This window comes from Lepidochelys kempii, chromosome 5 (assembly GCF_965140285.1).
Source record: "Lepidochelys kempii isolate rLepKem1 chromosome 5, rLepKem1.hap1, whole genome shotgun sequence".
NCBI lineage: Eukaryota > Metazoa > Chordata > Testudines > Cheloniidae > Lepidochelys > Lepidochelys kempii.
The window spans coordinates 43250341-43263790 of NC_136384.1; the positions used below are offsets into that span (position 1 = coordinate 43250341).

At 42.4% G+C, this 13450-nt stretch overlaps 1 protein-coding gene across 2 annotated transcripts in view; it reads left to right on the top strand.

Annotated features, from left to right (window-relative positions):
* Positions 1-13450, top strand: part of MAST4 (microtubule associated serine/threonine kinase family member 4) — a 452725-nt gene that overhangs the window by 243448 nt on the left and 195827 nt on the right. The gene's annotated exons all lie outside the window — the stretch shown is intronic.

The window sequence follows — 13450 nt, forward strand, 5'->3', positions numbered from 1 at the left end:
AATTGACGTAACCTGATATTGCTGATATAGAGAAAATAGAAATAAAAAACTGAACAATTTGGGTAAATGTATGTAATTGTGTGTATGTAGTATTTTAACCAGAGGAAGTACAGATTGTGCACATCCTAGCATATATTATTATTGGGCTAATGCATTAATGAAAAGGTATTCAAATATGCTGATACTTTATGGCTACTTGCACTTTTCAGATTTATGTCCCTTGACTTTATCTTTCCTACATTTTGAACTATTATATTTTAAAAGTTGTGGTTTTATTTGCATTTCTTTTGTATCTCCTCTTCTAGGATGTCTGTGCAGAATTACATACTCTACAACGCACAACTGGTCGATTATAATTTAATAGTACTTGAGTACTTTACTAACAGCTGTTCCATATATAGAGGCAACCTAGAAATGTTGTATTTAAGACTGATTTCATAATCTCATGACTCTGACCAAAATCTAACAAAGGAGAGATCTTAGCTGAGAAGAATACGAATACTGTATATAGAATCTTTATCCTGGAGGTCCCAAGTTTTATATAAACATACAGCACCATCAGAATGCTACTACTTTTGGCATACGAGTGGTTGCACTGATCTATAACATGCTGCTTAATAATGTAGGTAGGAAAATATTGGCCAAGAACAAATACATTGTTTATGAAAGTGATGCAGAGCGGAGACGTTTTAGGATTTTACAGATTTTTTCTGACCCATACATGCTAAATTTCTGGAAAACATGTGTTTACCTCAGAAGATGGACTGAATCTAAGATTAGAACCAGTGAATCCAGATGGTCTAGGTATTTCAAAAACCCAGGTTGCTATGACATTTCTTCTGGCTATGTATGTTTTGGGCCTATTGAAGAGCTTGCATGGGTCCCAAGCCAGAGCATGCAAAGCGCTATCTGTTAAGTGTGAAGTCACTAACTAGATCTAAACAACTGCAGCTGTCAAGTGGCCAACAGTCTGGGTCCATTCTCTTCTTGAAATATTACATGAAAATAGATGCTAAGTGCTAAACGTTTTACTCCCTTTGGCATTATAACATGCCTTGCGTGTGGCTTTAGGTCGCTATTCTAACTGCTCACATGCTGAACATTCAACACTTTCGTTTGTTTTGCTCACAAAACAATGTGTCTCCTTATGGGATTTTCAGAAATGACTCTGGGGAGCTGGAGTGATAGTATTTCATTTTTTCTACTTAGTGCGTTGACGTGGATCAAAGGGTTCGAAGTTCAAGATACTGGTCACATGGATACCCTTGCCGGAACTCATATTTTTAACTTCTGTTTAGCTCGTGTTGGCTAAGACAGGCCACAGAAACCAGTAAGTGCTTCAGACTGTAGAGAGCTCTATTTCCGGCACTTGTCAATACTGTTGTCTCATTTGATATTGCTGTCTGTATACCCAATGCCAGGCTGCCTTTTCGGGTCTTGTTGTTTTGAGAACATCACTGTGGTGATGCTCTGTGACTTTGCCCAAAAATGTTGCACAGTGACTGCACTTGTGAGTGGCTGAACAAGGAAGACTACAATTTTATACGTACTTAGTAACTCTCCTGTTTCGTAAAGTGCTTTGAAAGTAATCCAGTTAATCCTCACAACAGTGCTGTGGCAGAGGGGATACATCGGTATTCTTATCCTCATCTCAAAGATGGACCAATAGCAGAGAAGTTAAGTGATTTGCACAAGGCCACACAATGAGTAGTGGTTTTATGGCTGGGTGGCTTCAAGGGAAAGGGTGGGTTGGTTCCTCCTCCCCCAGCAGGCTTTGTGTTGGAGGGAGATGTCTCCTTTTTCCCTCCAAGGATCCAGCAAGAAGAGGATAGGGATGGGGAGAGGAGTCAGCGGGTGGATGGCAAGGATACTTCCGCAAATGGTAACAGTAAGGGAGTCCTGGGGTTTTGCAGGAGGTGCAGTAGTTTATGGGGCTAGGAAAAGATGTCCCAGTGAGGCATGGGAATTTCCCCACTGACTGAACTTCATCCACTCCCTCTCTGAGTGCAAAAAGCATATTGAACCTCAAACCCAGTCTTTCTATGATTTAAGCCTTGATTCTAATATTTTGTCCAACTTTATTCATCTGGCTGTCATCACAAGTTCCCAGCTTAGCATATCTGTTGCATCACAAATGCCAAGACAGAGAGTTGAAATGTGGAAATTGCACTTGATAAAGAGCTGAAGTACGATCGTGAAGCACCATGGAGACTGACTGAAATCTTGCAGTTCCTTCCTTAGGGACTTGGTAGCTCTGTTGGTAGGTACCCTTTGCTAGGACTGATGAGAGCGTCTCATGCTGACAGATTTCAGAGTAGCAGCCGTGTTAGTCTGTATCCGCAAAAAGAAAAGGAGTACTTGTGGCACCTTAGAGACTAACAAATTTATTTGAGCATAAGCTTTCGTGAAGTACAGCTCACTTCATCGGATGCATTTAGTGGAAAATACAGCAGGGAGATTTTATATACATAGAGAACATGAAACAATGGCTATTACCATTAAGAGGAACACCCATTGTTTCATGTTCTCTATGTATATAAAATCTCCCCGCTGTATTTTCCACTACATGCATCCGATGAAGTGAGCTGTAGCTCATGAAAGCTTATGCTCAAATAAATTTGTTAGTCTCTAAGGTGCCACAAGTACTCCTTTTCTTTTTGCGGATACAGACTAACACAGCTGCTACTCTGAAACCTAAATTAGAAATATACATCTCAGAAGAAGGTTATTCATCTTAAGCATTTGAGGGGCCACAGAATTTTTCATGAGTTAGAAGTAATTAATATCTGTGAAACTAAAATATTGTGATTTCAAAAATATTACAAAAGAAAATAATATAGAATGTTAAAAAATAAGAGTTATAAAACTGCATTCCATTGTCTGTAAATACCTGTTGCAGTAATAAACAATGTTTTATGGCTAAGGAGGCGTTATCTTCCTAGGCACTGTGGACCTGTCCCTGGTTAACAGAAAGCAAAGATCTTCCTAGAAATGTCCATAATTAGCTTGAATAGTTAATGGAATTAAATAAGCAACTGAAACATAAGCATATATGCTATCATTCTTCAAGTGTCATGTGTATTAAAATAATTGAATCTCTTAAATTCAGTAAAGGCAAGTTTGTAATAATATAGTTATAGTTATGGTTAGTTAAACAGAAATTAAAAGGTACAGTGACTAGATTGAAATCCCTGCAATCTGAATGGACAGTTCTCAAAGACACCATAATAGAGGCTCAACTTAAATGTATACCCCAAATTAAAAAACACAGTAAAAAAACTAAAAAATAGCCACCGTGGCTTAACAACCATGTAAAAGAAGCAGCAAGAGATAAAAAGGCATCTTTTTAAAAAGTGGAAGTCAAATCCTAGTGAGGTAAATAGAAAAGAGCATAAATACTGCCAAATTAAATGTAAAAACGTAATAAGAAAAGCCAAAAAGGAATTTGAAGAACAGCTAGCCAAAAACTCAAAAGGTAATAACAAAATGTTTTTTAAGTACATCAGAAGCAGGAAGCCTGCTAAACAACCAGTGGGGCCCCTGGACGATCGAGATGCAAAAAGAGCACTTAAGGACGATAAAGTCATCACTGAGAAACTAAATGAATCTTTGCTTCAGTCTTCACGGCTGAGGATGTTAGAGAGATTCCCAAGCCTGAGCCATCTTTTGTAGGTGACAAATCTGAGGAATTGTCACAGATTGAAGTGTCACTAGAGGAGGTTTTGGAATTAATTGAGAAACTTAATAGTAACAAGTCACCAGGACCGGATGGCACTCACCGAAGAGTTCTGAAAGAACTCAAATCTGAAAGTGCGGAACTATTAACAATGGTTTGTAACCTGTCCTTTAAATCAGCTTCTGTACCCAATGACTGGAAGATAGCTAATGTAACGCCAATATTTAAGAAGGGCTCTAGAGGTGATCCTGGCAATTACAGACCGGAAAGTCTAACGTCAGTACCGGGCAAATTAGCTGAAACAATAGTAAAGAATAAAATTGTCAGCCACATCGAAGAACATAAATTGTTGCGCAAAAGTCAACATGGTTTCTGTCAAGGAAGATCATGTCTTACTAATCTATTAGAGTTCTTTGAGGGGGTCAACAAACATGTGGACAAGGGGGATCCAGTGGATATAGTGTATTTAGATTTCCAGAAAGCCTTTGACAAGGTCCCTTACCAAAGGCTCTTAAGTAAATTAAGTTGTCATGGGGTAAGAGGGAAGCTCGTTTCATGGATTGAGACTTGGTTAAAAGACAGGGAACAGAGGGTAGGAATAAATAGTAAATTTTCAGAATGGAGAAGGGTAACTAGTGGTGTTCCCCAAGGGTCAGTCCTAGGACCAATCCTATTCAACTTATTCATAAATGATCTGGAGAAAGAGGTGAACAGTGAGGTGGCAAAGTTTGCAGATGATACTAAACTGCTCAAGATAGTTAAGACCAGAGCAGACTGTGAAGAACTTCAAAAAGATCTCACCAAACTAAGTGATTGGGCAACAAAATGGCAAATGAAATTAAATTTGGATAAATGTAAAGTAATGCACTTTGGAAAAAAGTACCCCAACTATACATACGATATGATGGGGACTAATTTAGCTACAACTAATCAGGAGAAAGATCTTGGAGTCATCGTGGATAGTTCTCTGAAGACACTCACTCAGAGTGCAGCAGCAGACAAGAAGGCAAACAGGATGTTAGTAATCATTAAAAAAAAAGGGATAGAGAATAAGATGGAGAATATCTTATTGCCCTTATATAAATCCATGGTATGCCCACATCTTGAATACTGCATACAGATATGGTCCCCTCATCTCAAAAAAAGATATACTGGCATTAGAAAAGGTTCAGAAAAGGGCAACTAAAATGATTAGGGGTTTGGTACGGGTCCCATATGAGGAGAGATTAAAGAGGCTAGGACTTTTCAGCTTGGAAAAGAGGAGACTGAAGGGAGGATATGATAGAGGTATATAAAATCATGAGTGGTGTGGAGAAAGTGAATAAGGAAAAGTTATTTACTTGTTCTCATAATATAAGAACTAGGGGCCACCAAATGAAATTAATGGGTAGCAGGTTTAAAACAAATAAAAGGAAGTTCTTCTTCACTCAGCGCACGATCAACCTGTGGAACTCCTTGCCTGAGGAGGTTGTGAAGGCTAGGACTATAACAGGGTTTAAAAGAGAACTGGATATATTCATGGAGGTTAAGTCCATTAATGGCAAATGGGTAAGGAATGGTGTCCCTAGCCTCTGTTTGTCAGAGGGTGGAGATGGATGGCAGGAGAGAGATCACTTGATCATTCCCTGTTAGGTTCACTCCCACTGGGGCACCTGGCATTGGCCACTGTCGATAGACAGGATACTGGGCTGGATGGACCTTTGGTCTGACCCAGCATGGCCATTCTTGTGTTCTTATAATTTATTATAATATTGGGCTAATAACCATTTTTGCACCAATACTGAGGTTTATTCCCCAGAGTGAGAACATTCAATTTTTTGTAGCTACTTGTAATAAGGGACACACATTTGACTTCAGTGAGGGAAGGGTTGGGCTTGCAATGTAAGAAAAAATTGCATTTAATGCAAATCTTCAGAACATCATTGTGGATTTGACAATGAAATACCAGCACTGAATGAGTTCTGGTAAGACTTCTGTCTAAGTATGCTAAGAGAGAGCCAAAAAATAAATCACATGGAAAGTTTCATTCAGTTGGTATGGCTAATGGTGATTCAAGTCGTATTAAATCAGCTTTTCCTCTAATAGGCACAGAACAATCTGCATCATAAAAAATGAGATGCCTTGAAGTCTCACTATGTCTCAAATGGAAACAGCAGAAAAGTTTTTATTTGAAGATACAAAATGCCTTATTTGGAAAATAAAAACCTATGCCAACAGGGCTGTATTTGGCCTGACATATCAAGAAACATTAAAGTTCTCTGACCTGAAATATTTTGGATCCTGAATAAATAATTTCAAGACCCAGCCCCATTAGTTTGGAATACAACAGTGTTCCAAGTCATGGAAGAATTCTAGTCATGGAAGAGTTCAAAGGCTTATTGCTGCTAACCTCAGGGTTTCATTTGCAGTGAGTTTCCAGTGGTTGTATTTTTCATCTGCCTGGGAGAAAATAAAACTTACACCGTCATTGTAAATGCTCATATTTAAGACCAGTATGTTAACCAGGCATTTTTGCACTCTCCCGAGAATCTGTCTCGAAGTAATTAGGTAAATACAGGATTCTTAAATTATTATATTCAATAAAATATGTCAATTCTTCCTTTTTTTTTTATGTTTAAGATCCGCTAGGATTTCACCATTAAGCCAAGCTGGTCGCCTGCCATATTTATTATTCTTTCGACTCATCGGGATGGTTTGTCCCTGTAACCTCAACAGGGATTCCTTGAAATACAGCCAGCTCTCCTGGACTCCTTTCCCCTTCAAGTTAGTCCCCCAGGGGATCCTGGCCATCCATTCCCTGAGGGAGTCGAAGTCTGCTTTCCTGAAGTCCAGGGTCCGTATCCTGCTGCTTACCTTTCTTCCCTGCGTCAGGATCCTGAACTCAACCAACTCATGGTCACTGCCTCCCAGATTCCCATCTACTTTTGCTTCCCCCACTAATTCTACCCGGTTTGTGAGCAGCAGGTCAAGAAAAGTGCCCCCCCTAGTTGGCTCCTCTAGCACTTGCGCCAGGAAATTGTCCCCTACGCTTTCCAAAAACTTCCTGGATTGTCTATGCACCGCTGTATTGCTCTCCCAGCAGATATCAGGAAAATTAAAGTCACCCATGAGAATCAGGGCATGCGATCTAGTAGCTTCCGTGAGCTGCCAGAAGAAAGCCTCATCTACTTCATCCCCCTGGTCCGGTGGTCTATAGCAGACTCCCACCACTACATCACTCTTGTTGCACACACTTCTAAACTTAATCCAGAGACACTCAGGTTTTTCTGCAGTTTCGTACCGGAGCTCTGAGCAGTCATACTGCTCCCTTGCATACAGTGCTACTCCCCCACCTTTTCTGCCCTGCCTGTCCTTCCTGAACAGTTTATAACCATCCATGACAGTACTCCAGTCATGCGAGTTATCCCACCAAGTCTCTGTTATTCCGATCACGTCATAGTTCCTTGACATCACCAGGACCTCCAGTTCTCCCTGCTTGTTTCCAAGGCTTTGTGCATTTGTATATAAGCACTTGAGATAACCTGTTGATCGCCCCTCATTCCCAGTATGAGGCAGGAGCCCTCCCCTCACAGACATTCCTGCCTGTGCTTCCTCCTGGTATCCCGCTTTCCCACTTACCTCAGGGCTTTGGTCTCCTTCCCCCAGTGAACCTAGTTTAAAGCCCTCCTCACTAGGTTAGCCAGCCTGCTGGCAAAGATGCTCTTCCCTCTCTTCGTAAGATGGAGCCCGTCTCTGCCCAGCACTCCTCCTTCATGGAACACCATCCCATGGTGAAAGAATCCAAAGCCTTCTCTCCGACACCACCTGCGTAGCCATTCGTTGACTTCTACGATTCGACGGTCCCTACCTAGGCCTTTTCCTTCCACGGGGAGGATGGACGAGAACACCACTTGCGCCTCCAACTCCTTTATACTTCTTCCTAGAGCCACATAGTCCGCAGTGATCCGCTCAAGGTCATTCTTGGCAGTATCATTGGTGCCCACGTGGAGAAGCAGGAAGGGGTAGCGATCCGAGGGCTTGATGAGTCTCGGCAGTCTCTCCGACACATCGCGAATCTTAGCCCCTGGCAAGCAGCAGACTTCTCGGTTTTCCCGGTCAGGGCGGCAGATAGATGACTCAGTCCCCCGGAGGAGAGAGTCCCCGACCACCACCACCCGCCTTCTCCTCTTGGGAGTGGTGGTCGTGGAACTCCCAACCTCAGGACATAGCATCTCATGCCTTCCAACCAGAGGAGTCTCCTTCTGCTTTCTCGCCCCAGACATATCATCTGGTCCACTCTCCGCAACGATACCTGTGGAGAGAACATGAAAGCAGTTAGTTACCTGTGTCTGTGTTACTGGAACCCGGACATTCCGCTTACCTCTTCTGGAGGTGACACGTTGCCGAGCTTCTTCACTGGCCTCTTGGCTCCTCTCTGCAACCTGCTCTATATCTGTAGAGCTTTGTGCCCCTAGAAGCCTATCCTGAGTTTTGGCCAGAAAATCCTCAGTTTCTCGTATGCAACGCAGGGTTGTTATCTGATCTTAAACATAAAAAAGCGGATCTTAAACATAAAAAAGAAGCTTACAAGAAGTGGAAGGTTGGACATATGACGAGGGAAGAGTATAAAAATATTGCTCGGGCATGTAGGAATGATATCAGGAGGACCAAATCGCACCTGGAGCTGCAGCTAGCCAGAGATGTTAAGAGTAACAAGAAGGGTTTCTTCAGGTATGTTGGCAACAAGAAGAAAGCCAAGGAAAGTGTGGGCCCCTTATTGAATGAGGGAGACAACCTAGTGACAGAGGATGTGGAAAAAGCTAATGTACTCAATGCTTTTTTTGCCTCTGTTTTCACTAACAAGGTCAGCTCCCAGACTGCTGCGCTGGGCATCACAAAATGGGGAAGAGATGGCCAGCCCTCTGTGGAGATAGAGGTGGTTAGGGACTATTTAGAAAAGCTGGACGTGCACAAATCCATGGGGCCGGATGAGTTGCATCTGAGAGTGCTGAAGGAATTGGCGGGTGTGATTGCAGAGCCATTGGCCATTATCTTTGAAAACTCGTGGCGAACGGGGGAAGTCCCGGATGACTGGAAAAAGGCTAATGTAGTGCCAATCTTTAAAAAAGGGAAGAAGGAGGATCCTGGGAACTACAGGCCAGTCAGTCTCACCTCAGTCCATGGAAAAATCATGGAGCAGGTCCTCAAAGAATCAATCCTGAAGCACTTGCATGAGACGAAAGTGATCAGGAACAGCCAGCATGGATTCACCAAGGGAAGGTCATGCCTGACTAATCTAATCGCCTTTTATGATGAGATTACTTGTTCTGTGGATGAAGGGAAAGCAGTGGATGTATTGTTTCTTGACTTTAGCAAAGCTTTTGACACGGTCTCCCACAGTATTCTTGTCAGCAAGTTAAGGAAGTATGGGCTGGATGAATGCACTATAAGGTGGGTAGAAAGCTGGCTAGATTGTCGGGCTCAACGGGTAGTGATCAATGGCTCCATGTCTAGTTGGCAGCCGGTATCAAGTGGAGTGCCCCAAGGGTCGGTCCTGGGGCCGGTTTTGTTCAATATCTTCATAAATGATCTGGAGGATGGTGTGGATTGCACTCTCAGCAAATTTGCGGATGATACTAAACTGGGAGGAGTGGTAGATACGCTGGAGGGGAGGGATAGGATACAGAAGGACCTATACAAATTGGAGGATTGGGCCAAAAGAAATCTGATGAGGTTCAATAAGGATAAGTGCAGGGTCCTGACTTAGGACGGAAGAACCCAATGCACAGCTACAGACTAGGGACCGAATGGCTAGGCAGCAGTTCTGCGGAAAAGGACCTAGGGCTGACAGTGGACGAGAAGCTGGATATGAGTCAGCAGTGTGCCCTTGTTGCCAAGAAGGCCAATGGCATTTTGGGATGTATAAGTAGGGGCATAGCGAGCAGATCGAGGGACGTGATCGTTCCCCTCTATTTGACATTGGTGAGGCCTCATCTGGAGTACTGTGTCCAGTTTTGGGCCCCACACTTCAAGAAGGATGTGGATAAATTGCAGAGAGTCCAGCGAAGGGCAACAAAAATTATTAGGGGTCTGGAACACATGAGTTATGAGGAGAGGCTGAGGGAGCTGGGATTGTTTAGCCTGCAGAAGAGAAGAATGAGGGGGGATTTGATAGCTGCTTTCAACTACCTGAAAGGGGGTTCCTAAGAGGATGGCTCTAAACTGTTCTCCATGGTAGCAGATGACAGAACGAGGAGTAATGGTCTCAAGTTGCAGTGGGGGAGGTTTAGATTGGATATTAGGAAAAACTTTTTCACTAAGAGGGTGGTGAAACACTGGAATGTGTTACCTAGGGAGGTGGTAGAATCTCCTTCCTTAGAGGTTTTTAAGGTCAGGCTTGACAGAACCCTGGCTGGGATGATTTAACTGGGAATTGGTCCTGCTTCGAGCAGGGGGTTGGACTAGATGACCTTCTGGGGTCCCTTCCAACCCTGATATTCTATGATTCTATGATTCCTCTGAAGCATCACATTTATTTTTATGTAAAGGCTGAGTTAATACATTGAATTTGACCCTGTTAATGTAGAAAGTTTCCACAATGTCTTCAATATGGGCAATCCCAAGCATTCAAAAATTCATGAGTCAGGCTCCAAAAAATCATGAGATTGGTTTAGAAATCACTTCCGGTATATCTACACTGTGATTGCTGGAGCCTGGGCTCTGAGACCCACGAGCAGGGAGGGTCTCAGAGCCCGGGCTCCAGCCTGAGCCTGAATATTTACACTGTAATTTTATAGCCCCACAGCCAAAGCCCTGTGAGCCTGAGTTAGTGGACCTAGGCTCTGAGACTCTGCTGCAATTTTTTTAATATCACAGTATAGACGTATTCAATGTCACTAAATGAAGTGAATGCAATTTACAATAGAAGACTTCATGCATATTGTGTGTGTACACATGGTGTCTAGACACGTAAGATACTTAAAAAAATTATATATGTATGTGGTTCTATCCAAGTGTGCAGAGAGGAGAGAAAAGAGGCCTCTCCCCTCCATGCCATAACCCTTGGAATAGGCAAAACACTGTGTTTTAGTTTCAGAAAAATATCAGGGGGTCATGTGACAATGGTAAGGAGTCAGAGAAATATCTGCTTTTTTATATCATGGAGCAAGAAACCTTATAAGAGTAAGAGACAATATTATCCTTAAAGTTAGTCTGTCTGCTGGAACCTAATCAAGCCCCTATCCTGCCTGGCTTTCTGCTGTAGATGTAAAGAAGCAGTACGCATCCTTACAAGTACCGACCCATATCAGTACCCCAACTGGTGCTTCACATCCCTGAGGGAATTTTTGTGTGGCCATTGCCCAGGCCTTCTTCATGCATGAGCTAATGCTGGCTGGTCAGACAACCCTCTTACTTTGACTCTTAAAAGCCATAAATTGACTCATAGTCTGGGTATCTGTGGTATAATTAATCTGAATAATCATTTCCATGAACAGGTGAACATGTTACTTGGAGGTATCTGTGACCCAAAGAGCGGTCCAGAGGGCATGGCATTCCCTGGTATGTAGCAGCGAGTCTGAACTGGCCTGACCAGCTTAATACACCTCACACACTCTCGTCATGATATTTATCCAAAAGGTGGCAAGTACTATATCACTGGAAAGCAAATAACTCACTGATCATTAATATCCTTGCAGGATGTATGTACAGTTAACCCACAAAGAATTCTACAGATGTGCTGCAAATGTGTACCTAAAATGTGTTTAAACTAGGTATATCAGGGAAAGTTGAAAAGCAGGTTTTTCTAGAGAAGGGAAAGGGGTCAACACCTCAAGCCAGTTGTGGCCAAAGACAGTGGCCTGTTCATTTGTATCAGAGATTACAGTAAGATAATTTACATTGCAAAAATCATAAGCTGGAGAGAAATCAGATGCTAACTTCTCCCCCAGTTGTGATTTTTACAATGTAAATGACAGCGTGACATCTATACCAATCGGGGAAGGGAACTTTATCTGGGGATACACTTCAGAAGAATATATTTTAAAGGTTTACTGGACTATAAAGAGAGGCGGAGGAAGCCCCTAAGTTATTGTTCACCTGAGGAGTCACAGAAAACAAGCACTTTGTCTCCGGGTGTTGGGTCCTGGCTAATGACTGGTCAGCCATGCTGGAAGAGAGATTGTGATGAGAAAAACTTTTGAACAAAAGACTCTAAATTAAGTCAGATTTTAGTCTTAGAAGTGTGTTTTACTTTTTCATTTGTAACCATTTCTGCCTTTATTCTTTCTACTTGGTATCACTTTAACATATGTCCTTATGTTGATAAACTTGTGTTACTTTTATTATAAACCACCTCAGTGCTGTGACTGAAGCAAAGGTGTGTTAACCCTAGTTTAGTTAATAAGCTGCTGTGTACTATCTCTTTGAAGGAGCAGTGAACTTTGTTAGCTTGTGTGAATGCTACAATGAAAAGGGCTGTGCGGTGCAGGAAAAGTCATGTTTGGGGGGAGAATTCGGGGCTGGAAGGGCTGTTGGTATCACCCTCCAAGAAGAAACCAGGCTGGTGGAAGCCAGAATGAGGTCATTGTGCTGTAAGCAGGCTGATGGTGTTGGGGCTCTGAGCCAAAGCTGTACAGCACGGAGGCACTCAGTTACAAGTCAGGTTGTGACGCAGCCCCTTAGTGGTCTGGGTTGAGCTCCAGAGCATCACAATATCTTACGATTTTTTAGCAGTGGAGTTACCTGTGTATCTGGAGCACCTGTATATCTGTGCTGTATGAGTGAAGTGTGTCTTTAGAATTTAAAAAAATGTCACAGTTAACTAATAGCCTGTCAGTGATCAGTAATTTTTCTTCCTATTAAAACACCACTCATTTCCCATTATGTCCCTTTTTCCTTTGTGCTAAAGGTCTTCAAATACTATTCCCAGTCTCATCAACATAGAAACGTTAAGTATTTATAAGCGTCTGCAACACAACTGTTTATGGAAATCATGAAGCTTCAATCAGAGAGAACAACTCCAAATGGAGTTCTAGAGGATTGGATGGCTTTTTTCCCCACTGGTTAGCAATATTTAAATCTGCTTTAACTGGGCATCTATATGTTTATAGGAGTTGAGCAGTGAATTTGTTCAATTGCGTCTCATGCAGAGTGAAACACTATATCAGACCACCCACAAGGCAATATAATCCTTATTCCTAGTGGTTATGGTGTTCCTGTCAAGCTAACAATGCATTTTTATTGTCTAACAACTTAATCAGTGTTATCGCCATTGTTAGTCCTTGTCAACAAGTGGCTCTCTCCCACAATTTCTTCCCATTGACCTTTGTTTTCATTTTTAAGTGACTTTAATGCTCCGAAAATTACCAGGTTGACTGCAATGGAAACATAAACCTACTGACCCCACAACAGTCCCATTATAGACAGCATAAATCCAGCCTTCCTCATCAGTCACTGGCACCATTGCTCTTTATAGAGCATGGCGTATGCACCAATAAGTTCTTTAATGGCTGCTGAATCTGATGGGTGAGTGACAGTCCCGTCCACAGGTAGGGCACACCAATGCGCGAGCAGTGCTCTGAATCCAAGCAGTAGATTCTTTCCTCATCTGATACCGGTCATCACACCAGCCAGAGTGAGCATTCTGCACTCCTTTCCCAATCATCCACAGAGATTCCAAAGGATACTGCCATTTTTACAAGCATCCCAATATCTGCACAGAGGTGTGCCTCTTTTTCTAGGCCCTTCGAGTTTGAGTACGGCACACTCTTTGGGATCCTGTAATCTGGCATTCAC